Source organism: Oncorhynchus kisutch, unplaced genomic scaffold, assembly GCF_002021735.2.
Source record: "Oncorhynchus kisutch isolate 150728-3 unplaced genomic scaffold, Okis_V2 Okis01b-Okis20b_hom, whole genome shotgun sequence".
Lineage (NCBI taxonomy): Eukaryota > Metazoa > Chordata > Actinopteri > Salmoniformes > Salmonidae > Oncorhynchus > Oncorhynchus kisutch.
This window is the reverse complement of record NW_022261978.1, coordinates 1,632,010-1,653,325: the sequence shown is the minus strand read 5'-3', so window position 1 is coordinate 1,653,325 and position 21,316 is coordinate 1,632,010. Positions and strand designations below refer to the sequence as shown.

General features: G+C 45.8%; 1 long non-coding RNA gene across 1 annotated transcript; it reads left to right on the top strand.

Moving 5' to 3' along the window:
* Window positions 1-69: 69 nt before the first annotated feature.
* Window positions 70-18,138, top strand: LOC116358916 (uncharacterized). The gene is made up of 3 exons (XR_004206529.1): window positions 70-431; window positions 8,888-9,322; window positions 17,274-18,138. It is a non-coding gene; the product is annotated as an uncharacterized LOC116358916 (long non-coding RNA).
* Window positions 18,139-21,316: the final 3,178 nt, after the last annotated feature.

The following is a 21,316-nucleotide window of genomic DNA, read 5'->3' as shown; positions in this document are numbered from 1 at the left end:
GTTTTCCTGGCTTTTGGGAAAGGAGTCGGGGCTAAAGGGTAGAGGGTAAGGGGGTGGGGGGGGGGTCAACAAAAGGAAATGCTACACCTCTTGTCGTCTGTCAATTGTGGCCAAGTATAGGCGCCAGGGCCGAATGCTTGGTTGCGGTTGGAACCATTGGGCAGCCTATAGTGGAGAGAAAAGGGAAGGGAGCGAGACGAGAGATAATCTCATCCGCTCGCGATGTTTAGATTGGGACAGCGTCTTCTTCCCCGGGCCTCGAGCCTCGCGCCCTTTACAACGGCCGGTTTGAGAGAGTTAAAGGGAGGCCCGGGCTCAAAGTAAACACAATCTTTGTACTTAAAGTTACTGAGAAGAGTGCACGTGTGGATGACCGGGTTCGATTGTTTGTTTTGAACAATGACTATGGACAATTAGGTTATTTTCATAAGGTAAGATGCCTCCAATAACAAACACGATGGGAGACCAGACCATGACTATAGGGTCTATGAATAAGGAACGTTTCCATGCGTAAAAAAAGTACTTTACAATCGAAGAGTCTTGTAGCTTCCAAAAATGTGTCCTTCCTTTACGCCAAAACGTTGGTCTGCTGCTGTGGTCTCACTCTCTGTTATTAGTGTTCTGATGAACTTGATAGGCCTACTACACCGCAATAGTTTACATCACGGTAAAATCACAAAACATGTCGGCCTATCTGTGTTGTTGTAGGTTCTTACTGTATGTAGATAACGGTTATGTTTTCTTGACGCATGCTGCGACTACAACAACAGTGGTCAGATAACCAGTCAGCTGATTTGATTAATGGACATTTGCATCGTTTCTGCAGGTGGCTTTCCCTACGTCACTCAGTCAGGAGCGGCTGAACAGACTGGTCTGCAGTTTGTATTGACAGTTCTTCAATACACGGCGGTTTAACTTTATTTCTTTATTCGGATAAAGGAGCATAAAATAGTTTCCTTCCACAGTGACACGTTTTAATTTAAGATTTGTTTATGAAAATGTACGCTATGTATGGTGTCATAACCAAAGGTACATTAAATAAATAAACGGCTTTGATAATGGATCATACATTGGTATAAGGCCTACTGTAATTTCATTATTAGGTCTTTCTATTTTCATGAATGGCATTTTGTTTCTAAAATCAACGAAAATATGGTTATTTTATTTGGAAATTGCTGTAGGAAGTATCCAGTGAAATAATATATTGATTTCCTATTCATTTCCGTTTAACAATGGGTTATTCTTCTGACTTTTACTCACTTTGACGCACTAACATAAAAATAGAGTTAAAAAAGTGATTATTGCATCCAAAAATAACGTTCAAATATTTATCCCTGGGTTATTATAGAATAGGCATAATGAATCAACAACGGCAATATCAAAGGTTTATTTAAAAACCCAAGGGTTTATTTCTATCCAAGTATAGAGAATTAAAAGATTTTTCTAGGCTATATATATATATATATATATGCGCTGGGTGGACGTATATATATATATATATATAGGCATAATGAATCAACAACGGCAATATCAAGGCCAATAATAGATTTACGCTATATATATGTATATATACGTCCACCCAGCGCATCCCAAACGCGCTTAATGGGTGACATGTCTGGTGAGTATGCAGGCCATTGAAGAACTGGGACATTTTCAGCTTTCAGGAATTGTGTACAGATCCTTGTGACATAGCCACCACCTCATGCTGAAACCTGATGAATGGCACGACAATGGGCCTCAGGCTCTCATCACGGTACCTCTATGCTTTCAAAATGCCATCGATAACATGCAATTGTGTTCCTTGACCATAGCTTATACCTGCCCATACCATAACCCCACCATCACCACGGGGCACTCTGTTCACAACATTGACATCAACAAACCGATCACAGGAGGCCATAGACGTGTTCGGTGGTTGTGAGGCCTGGTTGGACATAGTGCCAAACATTTGAGAGAAATAAGTTATTTGTGTGTATGGAACATTTCTGGGATCTTTTATTTAAGATCATGAATCATGGGACCAAACCCAAGGGTTGGTGTTGCGTTCATTTTTGTTCAGCCTGCTGTGTACACTCATTTGTAACACATTTTAATTTTCGTTAAGCATACATAAGATACTGCATTATAGACAAGCAGGCATATTTTTATAAGCTACAATACATTCGGAAAGTATTCAGACCCCTTGACTTTTTACACATTTTGTTACAGCCTTATTCTAAAATTGATTACCAATCTACATGCAATACCCCATAATGACAAAGCAAAAACAGGTTTTTAGAATTTTTTGCAAAGTTATTAAAAATAAAAAAATAAAAATATCACATTCACGTATGTTTTCAGACACTTTACTCAGTACTTTATTGAAGCACCTTTGGCAGCGATTACAGTCTTGAGTCTTCTTGGGTATGACGCTACAAGCTTGGCACACCTGTATTTGGGGAGGTTCTCCCATTCTACTCTGCAGATCATCTCAAGTTCTGCCAGGATTGATGGGGTTCGTCCTGCACATCGATTTTCAGGTCTCTCCAGAGATGTTTGATCGGGTTCAAGTCCGTGTTCAAGTCCGTGCTATGGCTGGGCCACTCAAGGACATTCAGAGACTTGTCCTGAAGCCATTCTTGCATTGTCTTGGCTGTGTAATTAGGGTCATTGTCCTGTTGGAAGGTGAACCATCTGGAGCAGTTTTTCATCAAGGATCTCTCTGTACTTTGCTCCGTTCATCTTTCCCTCGATCCTGACTAGTCTTCCAAAACATCTTGTTTTCATCAGACTAGAGAATCTTGTTTCTCATGGTCTGAGAGTCCTTTAGGTGTCTCTTGGCAAACTCTAAGCGGTATGTTGTGCCTTTTACTGAGGAATGGCTTCCTTCTGGAAACTCTAGAGCTCTGTCAGAGTGACCATCTGGTTCTTGGTCACCTCCCTGACCAAGGCCCTTTTCCAAATTGCTCAGTTTTGCCAGGTGGCCAGCTCTAGGAAGAGTCCTGGTGCCTTCAAACTTCTTCCATTTAACAATGATGGAGGCCACTGTGTTCTTGGGGACCTTCAAGAAATGCAGATATGTTTTGGTACCTTTCCTCAGATGCTTTTTTTCTCTGACATGCACTATCAACTGTGGGACCTTATATAGACAGGTTTGTGCCTTTCAAAATCATGTCCAATCAATTGCATTTACCACAGGTGGACTCCAATCAAGTTGTAGAAACAACTTAAGGATGTTCAATGGAAACAGGATGCACCTGAGCTCAATTTCAGGTCTCATAGCAAAGGGTCTGAATACTTATGTAAATAAGGTATTTCAGTTGTTTTTTATTTTTATACATTTGCAAAAATATCAAAAAAAAGTTTTTGCTTCCTCAATATGGGGTATTGTGTGTAGACTGAGGAGAAAAAAACTCATATTTAATCAATTGTATATGGCAAACTATGAAAATTAAAATAAGGCCAGAAAACAAGTATCAATAATTTTTCTGTATTATAAATTATCTTTAGACTTGGTCTCAAATTTGCACTGTCCACTTCTGCTGCCCAATAAAGATGCGCGTAAAAGTGTGTGGTGGCGCGTCACTGTGTGGTGCGGTGCTCCAGCCTCCCGGGGTTGTTTGGACAGTGGAGCGGCGGTCGCGTCACTAATAGGACTAATAGTCCATTAGCCACAATGGGAGACACTATCTCACTGATCCGTGAAGTCTCCGCCTGGCCCTCCCTGCCCTGAGCCCACCGGCCAGACATACACCCGACAGGCGCTCCAAAGTAATGATTGTCAACAAGCAGCCTAAACTAGCCACGTAAATAGCTTCCCTTCTCGGATAAGGTGAGCCTTTTCCGGACAGGTGCGAACACATATAGCCTGTTTATATTAAGACTATGATTGAGGAAGAAATGTAATCTGTTTACTTTCTCATATCATTGTAGACCTAAAAGCCACAGGCATATATTGGTAGGCTCATAATAATAATAGTCCTAATTATACTAAAACTATTTTTTCAACGAAACTTTCTGCTGTCCTCATAATGTTTTCCACGTGTCATCTAAAATTCCTAACTTTCTTAGTTGGCTATATGTGCACTGAAAACAGACGGTTTTGGCCATATCATAAAAAATGCAGTGCACGGGTTGCAAAACGATGTTAATTTAAAATCCGGACTGAGCCATAAAGCTCTGTGACTGGGTCCTGCATGACAGAACCCTAAATACTGTAGGGTGACGCAACCCCTCTCTGTTTATACCCGCGCGTTGGGTGTTGTATAAATTGTGGCGTTGAATAGTTTACCTAATGGTACTTCTGTTTCTCCTATTCTGTCACGGAGCACGCCAGAGCCCGGTGACAAACGACCGACTTTTACCGGCAGAGGGGTGCCTGATTTATGTGGGAAATGGAACGGGAATGAAACATTTATAGGATGCAAATAATGATCCGTAAAAACATTAGCTTTATTTATACACAACGCAGAAAACATGTTATTTTGACAAATGCGTCCTCTCCATCCTCTATGTTTTTAAATACTCTATTTAAAAAAATACTTCTAGGGGTTCAGATGACTCGATGGAGAATGAAGAAATAAACCAAATCCCGTGGGGATCACGGGTTTATATAGACAACGGGTTCTCTTCAATGTAAGCAGAAATTCAATCACCACCGAGTTTAAAATCATTAACAATGAATGCGCCCCACTTCCGTTGTTATCATTAGAAGTAAAAACATGCCGTTACGTTTTAGCACTCTGATAAATCTGTGCTGCTTCTGATTTAAGTAGGAATGTCCCACCACTCGTTGTCGTTTGCCAACTATTTAGTAGTTCGGGAATTATGACTGCCTATAGGCTCAGGTCTACCTGTTGATTATGCTACCCAGCTGTGACGTTTGGCCTAAAATGAGTAATGAATGGTACATTTAAAATGTTTTTAACGTCAGTGCTGTCGGTTTAATCTTATCATAGCGGCTTAATTTTCCTAGGGCTTCCAAGTGCCCGGGGAAAGCCTTTATGATGAAATATATTACAGATTACTCTGTAATATGTCTCGCGCTGCTATCATATCTGTGTATTCTTCATCCATCTTTAAAAAAGTGGTGTGTATGTCTCTCTCTCTCGCTGTGTGTGTGTGTGTGTGTGTGTGTGTGTGTGTGTGTGTGTGTGTGTGTGTGTGTGTGTGTGTGTGTGTGTGTGTGTGTGTGTGTGAGAGAGAGAGAGAGTGTGTGAGTGAGTGAAGGACGGTCTGTATATAAACTCCACCGCATTAGTGCCTAAAGGGGACGATCGCTCCATCACAGCTCGAGACAGCCGCATTCCCCCTCCTACCATTAGCGCACGAGAGCCTCGCAGTTATCAGCTCTCTATCTGGTAAACAGTTCCTCCTGGCTGCCGCTCAGTGGTGGCCAAGGCTGTCTGTTTTACAACCTGCAGCGGATCTTACCATTAATTATGTCCTAGGCGTGTAGCCTCTGGATCCCCCCCTGGTCTGAGCGCCTCACCTCGGACACGAGGAGGAGAGTGAGTCGCAGGAGCCTGCTGACTCGGGCGGCTAGGCCATCTGTGGGTGTCAGGAGAGGACGGGGCGGGGGGAGATGACACGCAGTGAATCGATCTATTCAAATTATCAATGTTTTTATCTGACATCTTTAGCAAGACAAGTCCATTTTAGGATCCTCCATTTCTCTCCTCCCGTTGCATTCCATAAGGAGACGGGAGACAGGGAGAGGGGCACGGTTTAGTGTGTAATAACTTCCCATCCCCATATGTTCAGTTGTTTAGGGGGTCGTAAAAGTTCTACTCACACGACCTCTATCTTCTGCCACATGATAAATTAACTTTGAATGTGAGAGTGTTTACAGTCAATGTTTCCCCACATTTCTACTACAGATTGTTGTCCCATGCTTTATGGCTTGGAGGCAGGCATCAGCTTTTGGACTGTAAGGCCTGTGGGTTTTCCTTGGCCTCTCTGAAGAAAAAAACACTCAACTTAATTATAATTATATGTTTTAATAACATTAAATTGCTATTCTGCATGTTGATCTAGGATGAACCCACTGGGCATGCTCTGGTTGAATCAACGTTTTTTTTTATTTTTTTACGTCGTTTCAATTTAATTACGTTGAACCAACGTGGAATAGATGTTGAATTGACATCGGTGCCCAGTGGGAAGCAGCTCATGGTGCTTTCAATACAACTGGGAACGTGGGAAAAAAACGAGGTCAAATCATGACGTCCTAGATCTACAGGTCGGAAAGTCGGAGATCTAGAAAGATGTCCGAGTTTGCCCCTCAGAATTCTCAGTTGGATGACCTTTCAAAAGAATTTGTCCAGTCGGAGCTAGTTTTTTCCCCCAAGTTCCCAGTTGTCATGAATGCACTGAATTCGGAAGTCGAAGATTTCCGAATTTCCAGTTCCTAGTTGTTTTGAATGCGGCATCATATCTGTTTTACGCAATACATCTTGTGTGTTAGCCTATGTATGACCCATGTCTTCGTTCTTTTTGAATTTGCAAAACAATATTTGTAAGATTTGTCATAACAGCATAAATGACATGTTATGATTAAACATGTTTTATTGACACAAAGGTTTTGACGTGGATCAGATGCGCCTGCGTCTTGGGAGAGCAACCTGATTAAAATCAACATCCTCGACGTTGTACTCTAAATTGAATATTTGGACAACATATTTGACATTAAAGACTACAACCTGTTGTATTCTCTCTTGGCCGTGCGCGTGGTTTAAAAATACAGATTATGGTTTGTAATCAACTCGGCTATGGGCTTGCTTAATAAAACTCAATTCCATCCTCGGCCTACCAGCTGGCATTAGTGCACAATAATCATTGCACATTTTTACAATTATTATCCAACATTTAAAATACACTGAGTGTACAAAACATTAGGAACAACTTCCTAATATTGATTTGCACACCCTCAGAGCAGCCTCAATTCATCAGGGCATGGACTCCACAAGGTGTCGAAAGCGTTCCTCAGGGATGCTGGCCCATATTGAATCTAATGCTTCCCACAGTTGTGTCAAGTTGGCTGGATGTGGTTTGGGTGGTGGATCATTCTCGGTACACTGTTGAGCGTGAAAAACCCAGCAGCACTCAAACCGGTGCGCCTGGCACCTACTACCATAACCAGTTCAAAGGGACTTCAATCTTTTGTCTTGCCCATTCACCCTCTGAATGGCACACATACACAACCCTTCTTTAACCTGTCTCCCCTTCATCTACATTAATATGAAGTGGATTTAACCTGGATTCACCAGGTCAGTCTATGTCATGGAAAGAGCAGGTTTTCCTAATGTTTTTTACACTCTGCGTGTATAAAGAAAAATCTTGTTTAATAATTGTAAAAATATAGAATAATTATCGTGCACTACTTGGATTGTAGGTCTATTATCCACTATCAATGGCCGCTTTACGCACTCAAGGACTCATCAGTCGGTTCCAGATAACTGCGCGTCCCTGGGGCTACATGCACGCTCATCCCCCTTGACCGTCCATTTACCCCCCTCGAAGATTAACTGCTGTTCTGACAATGAACATCGCGTGCCGCTGCCATGCAGTCCATGAACGAGTCCCTGTGTTTACCGAGAGGAAGGGCCTGTTTCCGGTAGCTAACAAAACACAGCACCGTTGTTCCAGCTAGGCGGGGAGGGCCGGGCCAGGGGAGAGCAGAGCCGGACGGACACGACCAATAGATCACCCTCCGCTGCGACCCCGGGCAGGACAGGAGTTCAGCCCCGGGGAAGCCCTGGACAAGCCGGGTCAAGGGCCCCACCGCTGCTCATGGGAGTTTGTCATCCTTACGAGGGAAGCCTGAGAGTTGCGACATGACAGCTGGGCTGTGTTTTCCACAGGCCAGGTTTCTCTCTCAGCTCTTAAATGGGTCATAGCATATACTCTTACGGATCAGTTTTATCTGGGTTTATAGTCCTACTAACAGGTTTCTCTCTCAGCTCTTAAATGGGGTCATGGCATATACTCTTACGGATCAGTTTTATCTGGGTTTATAGTCCTACTAACAGGTTTCTGCTTCTCAGCTCTTAAATGGGTCATAGCATATACTCTTACGGATCAGTTTTATCTGGGTTTATAGTCCTACTAACAGGTTTCTGCTTCTCAGCTCTTAAATGGGTCATAGCATATACTCTTACGGATCAGTTTTATCTGGGTTTATAGTCCTACTAACAGGTTTCTCTCTCAACTCTTAAATGGGTCATAGCATATACTCTTACGGATCAGTTTTATCTGGGTTTATAGTCCTACTAACAGGTTTCTCTCTCAGCTCTTAAATGGGTCATGGCATATACTCTTACGGATCAGTTTTATCTGGGGTTATAGTCCTACTAACAGGTTTCTCTCTCAGCTCTTAAATGGGTCATAGCATATACTCTTACGGATCAGTTTTATCTGGGTTTATAGTCCTACTAACAGGTTTCTCTCTCAGCTCTTAAATGGGTCATGGCATATACTCTTACGGATCAGTTTTATCTGGGGTTATAGTCCTACTAACAGGCTTCTGCCTCTCAGCTTTAACATCATAACAGTGTGGATAATCTGGCCACATGATGTGTTGGTGTTTTTAGCTTAGTCTCATGATGAAACCTAGTCATTTATCTCTATAACTGAGGAAAATAAGTTGAGGATCATTTGTGAACAAATCTCAATTAAAAGCTTATGTCTATGTAATTCCCTCTGTGCTCAACAGTGCTCAGTACCCTTTGAGTCCTTCAAGCAACCAACCATGTTTATTATAATGAAATAGGCTCTATCATTATCTATACTGAACAAAAATAGAAACACAACAATTTCAACAATGTTACTGAGTTACAGTTCATATAAGGAAATGTGTCAATTAAAATGAATTCAATAGGCCCTAATCTATGGATTTCACATTACTGGGCAGGGGTGCAGACATGAGTGGGCCTGGGAGGGCATAGGTCCACCCACTTGGGAGCCAGGCCCATCCACTGGGGAGCCAGGCCCATCCACTGGGGAGCCAGGCCCAGCCACTGGGGAGCCAGGCCCATCCACAAGGGAGCCAGGCCCATCCACTGGGGAGCCAGGCCCATCCACTGGGGAGCCAGGCCCATCCACTGGGGAGCCAGGCCCAGCCACTGGGGAGCCAGGCCCATCCACTGGGGAGCCAGGCCCAGCCACTGGGGAGCCAGGCCCATCCACAAGGGAGCCAGGCCCATCCACTGGGGAGCCAGGCCCATCCACTGGGGAGCCAGGCCCATCCACTGGGGAGCCAGGCCCAGCCAATCAGAAGGAGGTTTTCCACACAAAAGAGAAATGAACATGAAATGATCTGCCAACAGCCCTGGTGGACATTCCTGCGGTAGGTCTGCTAATTGCACGCTCCATCAAAACTTGAGACATCTGTGGCATTGTGTTGTGTGACAAAACTGCACATTTATATAATGAAATAGGACCTGTCATTATTATAATGAAATAGAGGGGGAAGATTAACATGACCTATCTGTTGATCTACCTTTTATTCTCTCTGTCTCCATCAGCACCGTCACTCTAGGGCCATGTCTGATGAAGTCTGTGTGTGTACCTGCCTATCAGTGTGTGTGTGTATCAGGTATCTGGAGGGAGAGGCATTCTGTTTCCTTATGATAGAACCTGATCTTGTAACCCAGCCCAGACGTTGTCCTAATGACACTGTAATACCATGGTAATTAGTCCTCAGGCAACTGTAATGATGTTGGCTCACACTCAAATGGCAAGGTGTGTGTTTTTCCCATCTATGCAGAGATTAGTCTGTAAGTTGAGGATGCGAGATGCCATGCATTTATTTTAGTGTGTGTGTGTGTGTTTGTATGTACTGAATTGTTAAGTGTGTGTGTGTGTGTGTGTGTGTGTACTGCATTGTTAAGTGTGTGTGTGTCTACTGTATTGTTAAGTGTGTGTGTGTGTGTGTGTGTGTGCTGCGTTGTTAAGTGTCTCTGTGTGTGTGTGTGTGTGCTGCATTGTTAAGTGTGCGTGTGTGTTTGTTTACTGCATTTAAGTGTGTGTGTGTACTGCATTGTTAGGTGTGTGTGTGTGTGTACTGCATTGTTAAGTGTGTGTGTGTACTGCATTGTTAAGTGTGTGTGTGTGTACTGCATTGTTAAGTGTGTACTGCATTGTTAGGTGTGTGTGTGTGTACTGCATTGTTAGGTGTGTGTGTACTACATTGTTAATTGTGTGTGTGTACTGCATTGTTAAGTGTGTGTGTGTACTGCATTGTTAAGTGTGTGTGTACTGCATTGTTAAGTGTGTGTGTGTACTACATTGTAAAGTGTGTGTGTGTACCGCATTGTTAAGTGTGTGTGTGTGTGTACTGCATTGTTACGTGTGTGTGTGTGTACTGCATTGTTAAGTGTGTGTTTGTGTGTGAACTGCATTGTTAAGTGTGTGTGTGTATTGCATTGTTAAGTGTGTGTTTGTGTGTGTGTACTGCATTGTTAAGTGTATGTTTATGTGTGTGTGTACTGCATTTTTAAGTGTGTGTTTGTGTGTGTACTGCATTGTTAAGTGTGTGTGTGTGTACTATATTAAGTGTGTGTGTGTACTGCGTTGTTAAGGGTGTGTGTGTGTGTACTACATTGTTAAGTGTGTGCGTGTGTACTGCAATGTTATGTGTGTGTGTCAACCCCATGAGACAGGTCATCACAAGCTGACAGATCTGTGTGTTATGTGGCTGGGCCAGGGCCACATGCACGCACACACACACACACACACACACACGCACGCACGCACGGACACACACACACACACACACACACACACACACACACACACACACACACACACACACACACACACACACACACACACACTCGTGCACACACACGTACACACACACGCACGCACACACACACACACACACGCACACTCGTGCACACACACGTACACACACACGCACACGCAAAAACACACACACATTTTTACATTTGAGTCATTTAGCAGAAGCTCTTATTTCAAGCATTAATATTAAGATATACTACATGACCAAATGTATGTGGACACCTGCTCATCCAATATCTGTATGTGGACACCTGCTCATCCAACATCTGTATGTGGACACCTGCTCGTCCAACATCTGTATGTGGACACCTGCCTGTCCAACATCTGTATGTGGACACCTGCCTGTCCAACATCTGTATGTGGACACCTGCCTGTCCAACATCTGTATGTGGACACCTGCCTGTCCAACATCTGTATGTGGACACCTGCCTGTCCAACATCTGTTTGTGGACACCTGCCTGTCCAACATCTGTTTGTGGACACCTGCTCATCCAACATCTGTATGTGGACACCTGCTCGTCCAACATCTGTATGTGGACACCTGCCTGTCCAACATCTGTTTGTGGACACCTGCCTGTCCAATATCTGTATGTGGACACCTGCTCATCCAATATCTGTATGTGGACACCTGCTCGTCCAATATCTGTATGTGGACACCTGCTCGTCCAACAAAGTGACTTGTTGGAAAGATGGCATCCTACGATGGGGCCACGTTGAAAATTCCTGAGCTCTTCAGTAAGGCCATTCTACTGCCAATGTTTGGCTATGGAGATTGCATGGCTGTGCGCTCGATTTTCTACACCTGTCAGCAACGGGTGTGGCTGAAATAGCCGAATCCACTAATTTAAAGGGGTGCCATGGTGAAGCTAGGTGAAACAACCACATATTACACTCATAGTCAGGACTTTTCCTCATTAAAGAAGTTATCAGTGTTAGTAGGAAAACAGAAGTTAAGTTAATCTTTATTTTTAATTTTTTGTGGGTGGGGGTAAGACTGAGATGTCTTATTTAAGATCCTCTTTGAAGAGGTAGAGTTTCAGACGTTTTTGGGAAGATGGGCAGGGACTCTGCTCTCCTAGCATCAGGGGGAAGCTGGTTCTGCCATTAGGGTGCCAGGACAGAAAGAGCTTTGACTGGGCTGAGCGGGAGCTGATATCCGGTAGTGGTGGGAGGGCCAAGAGACTAGAAGTGGCAGAACAGAGTGCTCTGGTTGGGATGTAGGGCTTAAGCACAGCCTGAAGGTAGGGAGGGGCAGTTCCTCTTGCTGTTTTGTAGGTAAGCACCATTGTCTTGTAGTGGATGTGATCTTCAACTGGAAGCCAGTGGAGTGTACTGGGTGACATGGGAGACCACATGCATGTACGTCTAGTGAGTCAGATCTGGATAGTTTCTAGTGAGGCAGGTCTAGTGAGGCAGGTCTAGAGAGTGTCTAGTGAGGAAGGTCTAGAGAGTGTCTAGTGAGGAAGGTCTAGAGAGTGTCTAGTGAGGCAGGTCTAGAGAGTGTCTGGTGAGGCAGGTCTAGTGAGGCAGGTCTACAGAGTGTCTGCTGAGGCAGGTCTAGTGAGGCAGGTCTACAGAGTGTCTGCTGAGGCAGGTCTAGTGATGCAGGTCTAGAGAGTGTCTGGTGAGTCAGGTCTAGTGAGGCAGGTCTAGAGAGTGTCTGGTGAGTCAGGTCTAGTGAGGCAGGTCTAGAGAGTGTCTAGTGAGGCAGGTCTAGAGAGTGTCTAGTGAGGAAGGTCTAGAGAGTGTTTGGTGAGGCAGGTCTAGAGAGTGTCTGGTGAGGCAGGTCTAGAGAGTGTTTGGTGAGGCAGGTCTAGAGAGTGTCTAGTGAGGCAGGTCTAGAGAGTGTTTGGTGAGACAGGTCTAGAGAGTGTCTAGTGAGGAAGGTCTGGAGAGTGTCTAGTGAGGAAGGTCTAGAGATTGTCTAGTGAGGAAGGTCTAGAGAGTGTCTAGTGAGGAAGGTCTAGAGAGTGTCTGGTGAGGCAGGTCTAGAGAGTGTCTAGTGAGGCAGGTCTAGAGAGTGTTTGGTGAGGCAGGTCTAGAGAGTGTTTGGTGAGGCAGGTCTAGAGAGTATCTGGTGAGACAGGTCTGGAGAGTGTAGAGAGTGTCTGGTGAGACAGGTCTGGAGAGTGTGTAGAGAGTCTGGTGAGACAGGTCTGGAGAGTGTGTAGAGAGTCTGGTGAGACAGGTCTGGAGAGTGTGTAGAGAGTGTCTGGTGAGACAGGTCTGGAGAGTGTGTAGAGAGTGTCTGGTGAGACAGGTCTGGAGAGTGTGTAGAGAGTCTGGTGAGACAGGTCTGGAGAGTGTGTAGAGAGTGTCTGGTGAGACAGGTCTGGAGAGTGTGTAGAGAGTGTCTGGTGAGACAGGTCTGGAGAGTGTGTAGAGAGTGTCTGGTGAGACAGGTCTGGTGAGTGTGTAGAGAGTGTCTGGTGAGACAGGTCTGGAGAGTGTGTAGAGAGTGTCTGGTGAGACAGGTCTGGAGAGTGTGTAGAGAGTGTCTGGTGAGACAGGTCTGGAGAGTGTGTAGAGAGTGTGGTGAGACAGGTCTGTACATGATCATGACATGCTGAGGTGTGTGTGTATTTTGTGGAAGGGTAATCTGATAGGTGGAGCCACTCATTGAATCCCTTTGACATTCCTGCCCATCTGAAAGAATGGCGTTATTGTTAGAGAGTTTAGTTTGGTGTTCAGCCTAACTAGATATAAATCAATCAATCAATCAAATGTATTTATAAAGCCCTTCTTACATCAGCTGATGTCACAAAGTGCTTTACAGAAACGCAGCCTAAAACCCCAAACAGCAAGCAATGCAGGTGTAGAAGTACGGTGGCTAGGAAAAACTCCCTAGAAAGACCAAAACCTAGGAAGAAACCTAGAGAGGAACCAGGATCTGAGGGGTGGCCAGTCTTCTTCTGGGTGTGTCGTGTGGAGATTATAACAGTACGTGGTCATTAAGGCCAGATTGTTCTTCAAAATGTTCAAGCGTTCACAGATGACCAGCAGGGTCAATAATAATCATATCGCTTGTAGAGGCTGCAACAGGTCAGCACCTCAGGAGTAAATGTCAGTTGGCTTTTCATAACCGAGCATCCAGAGGTCGAGACAGCAGGTGTGGTAGAGAGAGAGAGGGGGGGGGGGGGGCAGAGGGAGAGGGAGTGGAGACAGAGGGAGAGGGAGGGGAGACAGAGGGAGAGGGAGAGGGAGGGGAGAGGGAGGGAGGGTATAAAAGCTCCATCTGAATCACTGCAAGAATGCCAGGATGTGGCCACCATTTTGTTTTTGACTGAACACACGCAGCTATGTTTTACTATACTTGTTGGGTACTTTTTGGGACCAACAATTGATTACCATTCAAAATCCTATTTTCCTTTACCACTAATCCTAAACCTAATTCCCTGCCCTAACCCTACCTCATAAACCTAACCACTAACCCTAATTCCCTGCCCTAACCCTACCTCCTAAACCTAACCACATACCCTAATTCCCTGCCCTAACCCTACCTCCTAAACCTAACCACTAACTCTAATTCCCTGCCCTAACCCTACCTCCTAAACCTAACCACTAACCCTAATTCCCTGCCCTAACCCTACCTTCTAAACCTAACCACATACCCTAATTCCCTGCTCTAACCCTACCTCCTAAACCTAACCACTAACCCTAATTCCCTGTCTTGCTATACCTCTCTAGCCTTCATATAGTTAGTTCCCTGTCTTAATATACCTCTCTGGCTTTCATATAGTTCCCTGTCTTAATATATCTCTCTAGCCTTCATATAGTTCCCTGTCTTACTATACCTCTCTGGCCTTCATATAGTTCCCTGTCTTAATATATCTCTCTGGCCTTCATATAGTTCCCTGTCTTAATATATCTCTCTGGCCTTCATATAGTTCCCTGTCTTGCTATACCTCTCTGGCCTTCATATAGTTCCCTGTCTTAATATACCTCTCTGGCCTTCATATAGTTCCCTGTCTTAATATATCTCTCTGGCCTTCATATAGTTCCCTGTCTTAATATATCTCTCTGGCCTTCATATAGTTCCCTGTCTTAATATATCTCTCTGGCCTTCATATAGTTCCCTGTCTTAATATATCTCTCTGGCCTTCATATAGTTCCCTGTCTTAATATATCTCTCTGGCCTTCATATAGTTCCCTGTCTTAATATATCTCTCTGGCCTTCATATAGTTCCCTGTCTTAATATATCTCTCTGGCCTTCATATAGTTCCCTGTCTTAATATATCTCTCTAGCCTTCATATAGTTCCCTGTCTTACTATATCTCTCTGGCCTTCATATAGTTCCCTGTCTTAATATACCTCTCTGGCCTTCATATAGTTAGTTCCCTGTCTTAATATCCCTCTCGGGCCTTCATATAGTTCCCTGTCTTAGTCTGTACCCTGCCTCTCTCATGTTCTCAGTGGCCCTGAGGTGAGGACAACATGTTTTTGTTGGGTGGTGTTTGGACTAACTGAGCACGGAAAACAACAGGTGGTGAGGTGTTGAGCAAGAAGTCTGATCAACCGTGGTTACAAACACTTTGTGTGTTTCTCTTAAAACATCCTTTCGTGTTTATTTCATTTACTGATCATTTGGTTTTGAGCTTAACACAAAATGCCAGTAACAAGAGGAAAGGTTGATGCAAGTTCACAGCTTTGTATCCATGGCGATGAAGACTATTGTGTCTTTGCTGTCCATATAACTAAGCCATTCAGGCTTAGCTGATGTGTTTGGGAGTGTGTGTGTGTGTTCATAGTGTGTGTGTGCATATACTATGTGTATCTCTGTGTATGTGTGTGTATCTTATTTTAAATGCTGACTGCATGACCTCTGTAGGGGTAAACATTTCAGCAGGAGAGAGACAGGCTGTTCCTCTCCCCCTGTGGCGTCCCAAATCAAAATGATGACTTGTTTTCGGAAGAGACCAGACTTCTCGTACATCAACCGCCAACGCTGTAAATAACAGACTCACTCACTCACGCTCAGGGCTCGTGTTTTTGGTTTCGGTCAAGGAAGGATTTCTTGAGAATGTTTTTGTGTATATGTGTGTACACTGTGTGTGTACATGTGTATCTATATATATGTGTGTATGAGAGAGAGGGGGTGGGCGATCAGAGCGTGTCCACTGACCCACTGACCTTGGCCATGGGAGAGAGGGGGGGGGGGGGGGGGGGGCGATCAGAGCGTGTCCACTGACCCACTGACCTTGGCCATGGGAGAGAGGGGGGGGGGGGGGGGGGGCGATCAGAGCGTGTCCACTGACCCACTGACCTTGGCCATGGGAGAGAGGGGGGGGGGGCGATCAGAGCGTGTCCACTGACCCACTGACCTTGGCCATGGGAGAGAGGGGGGGGGGCGATCAGAGCGTGTCCACTGACCCACTGACCTTGGCCATGGGAGAGAGGGGGGGGGGCGATCAGAGCGTGTCCACTGACCCACTGACCTTGGCCATGGGAGAGAGGGGGGGGGGGGCGATCAGAGCATGTCCACTGACCTTGGCCATGGGAGAGAGGGGGGGGGGCGATCAGAGCGTGTCCACTGACCCACTGACCTTGGCCATGGGAGAGAGGGGGGGGGGGCGATCGGAGCGTGTCCACTGACCCACTGACCTTGGCCATGGGAGAGAGGGGGGGGGGGGGGGGGGGCGATCAGAGCGTGTCCACTGACCCACTGACCTTGGCCATGGGAGAGAGGGGGGGGGGGGGGGGGGGCGATCAGAGCGTGTCCACTGACCCACTGACCTTGGCCATGGGAGAGGGGGGGGCGATCAGAGCGTGTCCACTGACCCACTGACCTTGGCCATGGGAGAGAGAGGGGGGGCGATCAGAGCGTGTCCACTGACCCACTGACCTTGGCCATGGGAGAGAGGGGGGGGGGCGATCAGAGCGTGTCCACTGACCCACTGACCTTGGCCATGGGAGAGAGGGGGGGGGGCGATCAGAGCGTGTCCACTGACCCACTGACCTTGGCCATGGGAGAGAGGGGGGGGGGCGATCAGAGCGTGTCCACTGACCCACTGACCTTGGCCAATGGAGAGAGGGGGGGGGGGCGATCAGAGCGTGTCCACTGACCCACTGACCTTGGCCATGGGAGAGAGGGGGGGGGGCGATCAGAGCGTGTCCACTGACCCACTGACCTTGGCCATGGGAGAGAGGGGGGGGGGCGATCAGAGCGTGTCCACTGACCCACTGACCTTGGCCAATGGAGAGAGGGGGGGGGGGCGATCAGAGCGTGTCCACTGACCCACTGACCTTGGCCATGGGAGAGAGGGGGGGGGGTGGCGATCAGAGCGTGTCCACTGACCCACTGACCTTGGCCATGGGAGAGAGGGGGGGGGGGGGGGGGGGGCGATCAGAGCGTGTCCACTGACCCACTGACCTTGGCCATGGGAGGGTGGGGGGCATCCAGCATGTAAAGGTGTACTGCCACCTAGTGGAGGAAATGCTCTTAGGACGTTCCCTCATGTACCTCTCTCTCTCTCCCTCTCTGTCCCTCATCCAGACCCCAGACTACCCCAGGTCCCAGGGGCGGCTCGCTGGCAGAGAAAGAAATCATCTCTGTCGCTCTACTCTGGTCTGGACAGAGCTGCTCCTCTGCTACACATTGGCCTGGGAGTGGAGGAGGAGGAAGCCTTGCTGGTTCCCAAGAGAAAGTGACCCTCATGGCCTAGAAATCTAAATAACCGGTGGCCATGTTAGCCTTCACTGCAGCTGGCACGGAACACAACAATGAACCAATCCATCATGGGGTAGAGGTCTGCTGGTACAGCTCAGGGACCAACGTATCCTACGTGGCATATTGTAAACTATCCTACCTTATTATATATATCCTACCTTATATCCTGGCCTATGGTAAACTTTCCTACCTTATTATATATATCCTACCTTATATCCTGGCCTATGGTAAACTATCCTACCTTATTATATATATCCTACCTTATACCCTGGCCTATGGTAAACTATCCTAACTTATTATATATCCTACCTTATACCCTGGCCTATGGTAAACTATCCTAACTTATTATATATCCTACCTTATATCCTGGCCTATGGTAAACTATCCTATCTTATTATATATATCCTACCTTATATCCTGGGCTATGGTAAACTATCCTAACTTATTATATATCCTACCTTACATCCTGACCTATGGTAAACTATCCTAACTTATCATATATATCCTACCTTATATCCTGGCCTATGGTAAACGATCCTACCTTATATCCGGGCCTATGGTAAACTATCCTAACTTATTATATATCCTACCTTATATCCTGGCCTATGGTAAACTATCCTAACTTATTATATATCCTACCTTATATCCTGGCCTATGGTAAACGATCCTACCTTATATCCTGGCCTATGGTGTCACATTCTGACCTTTATTTCCTTTGTTTTGTATTTATTTAGTATGGTCAGGGCGTGAGTTGGGTGGGCAGTCTATGTTTGTTTTTCTATCATTTGGGTATTTCTATGTTTCGGCCTAGTATGGTTCTCAATCAGAGGCAGGTGTCATTAGTTGTCTCTGATTGAGAATCATACTTAGGTAGCCTGGGTTTCACTGTGTGTTTGTGGGTGATTGTTCCTGTCTTTGTGTTTTGCACCAGATGGGACTGTTTTAGGTTTTCTCACATTTGTTGTTTTTGTTAGTTATCTCATGTGTAGTTTCTTTATCAATTAAAAGAATATGAATAACCACCACGCTGCGCTTTGGTCCACCTCTCCTTCAGATGAAGAAAACCATTACATATGGTAAACTATCCTAACTTATTATATATCCTACCTTATATCCTGGCCTATGGTAAACTATCCTAACTTATTATATATCCTACCTTATATCCTGGCCTATGGTAAACTATCCTAACTTATTATATATCCTACCTTATATCCTGGCCTATGGTAAACTATCCTAACTTATTATATATCCTACCTTACATCCTGACCTATGGTAAACTATCCTAACTTATTATATATCCTACCTTATATCCTGGCCTATGGTAAACTATCCTAACTTTTATATCCTGGCCTCGCTACTGTATATACCCTGCCTTTTTTACTTTTGTTTTATTTCTTCACCTACCTATTGTTCACAACACCTTTTTTGCACTATTGGTTAGAGCCTGTAAGTCAGCATTTCACTGTGAGGTCTACACCTGTTTTGTTCATCGCACGTGACAAATACACTTTGATTTGTTTAACGTGTCCTCCTGATTGTCTCCACCGCCTCCAGGTGTCGTTTGTTTTCCCCAGTGTATTTATCCCTGTGTTTCCTGTCTCTCTGTACCGGTGGATTTATCCCTGTGTTTCCTGTCTCTCTGTACCGGTGGATTTATCCCTGTGTTTCCTGTCTCTCTGTACCGGTGGATTTATCCCTGTGTTTCCTGTCTCTCTGTACCGGTGGATTTATCCCTGTGTTTCCTGTCTCTCTGTGCCGGTGGATTTATCCCTGTGTTTCCTGTCTCTCTGTGCCGGTGGATTTATCCCTGTGTTTCCTGTCTCTCTGTGCCGGTGGATTTATCCCTGTGTTTCCTGTCTCTCTGTGCCGGTGGATTTATCCCTGTGTTTCCTGTCTCTCTGTGCCGGTGGATTTAGCCCTGTGTTTCCTGTCTCTCTGTGCCGGTGGATTTAGCCCTGTGTTTCCTGTCTCTCTGTGCCGGTGGATTTAGCCCTGTGTTTCCTGTCTCTCTGTGCCGGTGGATTTAACCCTGTGTTTCCTGTCTCTCTGTGCCGGTGGATTTAGCCCTGTGTTTCCGGTCTCTCTGTGCCGGTGGATTTAGCCCTGTGTTTCCGGTCTCTCTGTGCCGGTGGATTTAGCCCTGTGTTTCCGGTCTCTCTGTGCCGGTGGATTTAGCCCTGTGTTTCCGGTCTCTCTGTGCCGGTGGATTTAGCCCTGTGTTTCCGGTCTCTCTGTGCCAGTTCATCTTGTATGTTCCCAGTCAACCAGCGTTTTCTCCCGTGCTCCTGCATTTGCTGTTCTCCTTTTTCTAGTCCTCCTGGTTTTGACCCTTGCCTGTTCTGGACTCTGTACCCGCCTGCCTGACCATTCTGCCTTGACCTCGAGCCTGTCTGCCACCCCGTACCTCCTGAACTCTGAACTGGTTTTGACCTTTGAGCCTGTCCACAACCATTTTCTTGCCGACCCCTTTTGGATTATTAAACATCTTAAACTCCAACCATCTGCCTCCTGTGTCTGCAACTGGGTCTCGCCTTGTGTCATGATGATCCTAGGCTATGGTAAACTATCCTAGGCTATGGTAAACTATCCTAGGCTATGGTAAACTATCCTAGGCTATGGTAAACTATCCTAGGCTATGGTAAACTATCCTACCTTACATACTAACCTATCCTTCCCTACACTACACTCTCCTCTCTTGTCCTACATTGCTAAACCATTCCTCCACCTTACTTCAGCCATCCCCTGTTGAGCCTGGTGGAGGATTGATGACACGGTCCATATTGAAAACAAACAGCAGACATGCTGCTTCTAAAGGTCGTCACTCAGCTCAGCAACCCTGACCCCTGACCTTTGACCCTTAACACACACACAGACGCAGCGCTGTTTGTTGATGTGTACCTACCCACACGGGTCACTTCCTACAGGCATCCTCCTTGCCAGGCTAGACTCAACACAGACCGTCACACACACACACACATGCATGCACACACACAGACATGCGCACACACACACACTCACCGTCTAAGTATTGCAAATGAGAGATGACAAGGTGTTGTGAGGTGTGGGTTTGAAAGTGGAGGGAAAGAAACTTAGTCCAGTGTCATGAATATAGGAAAGACAAACACTGGGGTTTTTCTCTCCAATTTCAACAAAGGACAATAAAGAGTTTTGGAAATGCTTTGAGCCAGAATCTTTGAATGTTCCTCACCGTAACCAATTTAACTTTGTAAACTATTTAAAACGTTTTAAATCCCCTGACCACAATCTAACAAGAGTTTAGCAACTACTGTATTTAGAACACAGGCAGAGTGACCACTGTTTAGATTCAGTGTAATCAATCTCCACTGGCTGACTATCTAACTGAGGAGGGGGTTATGATGACGAAGGTTATTTTCCCAGGAAGTTGGCACTGTGTGAAGTGTGTGTGTGTGAGAGAGTGTGTGTGTGTGTGTGTGAGAGAGAGGGAGTGAGACAGCTTGTGTTGAGCCTTGTAAGGAACAAGAAGGGGGTGATGGAGGCAGGGGAGTAGAGGGGCTGCAACATTTCTTTTCTAAGCAGCTGTCAGTGTCAGCCCTGGCCATCGTCTCCCCAGGGGGCCGTCCTGTCAACCTGTCCCCAGTGACGGCTTCCCTCTCTGGCCGCGGCTGACCCGGAGGCCCCCTGCCTCCACCCGGCTCATGGAGCTCCCCTCACAAAGCTGATAATTACTGATCTGACAAGAGAACTTTCGTAATCTGCCCTCCGAGCCCCTCAGATCTCCCCTATAGACCTACCTGGATCACCACTACACACACACATAGATACACATAGATAGATACACACACATAGATACACATAGATAGATAGATAGATACACACATAGGTAGATA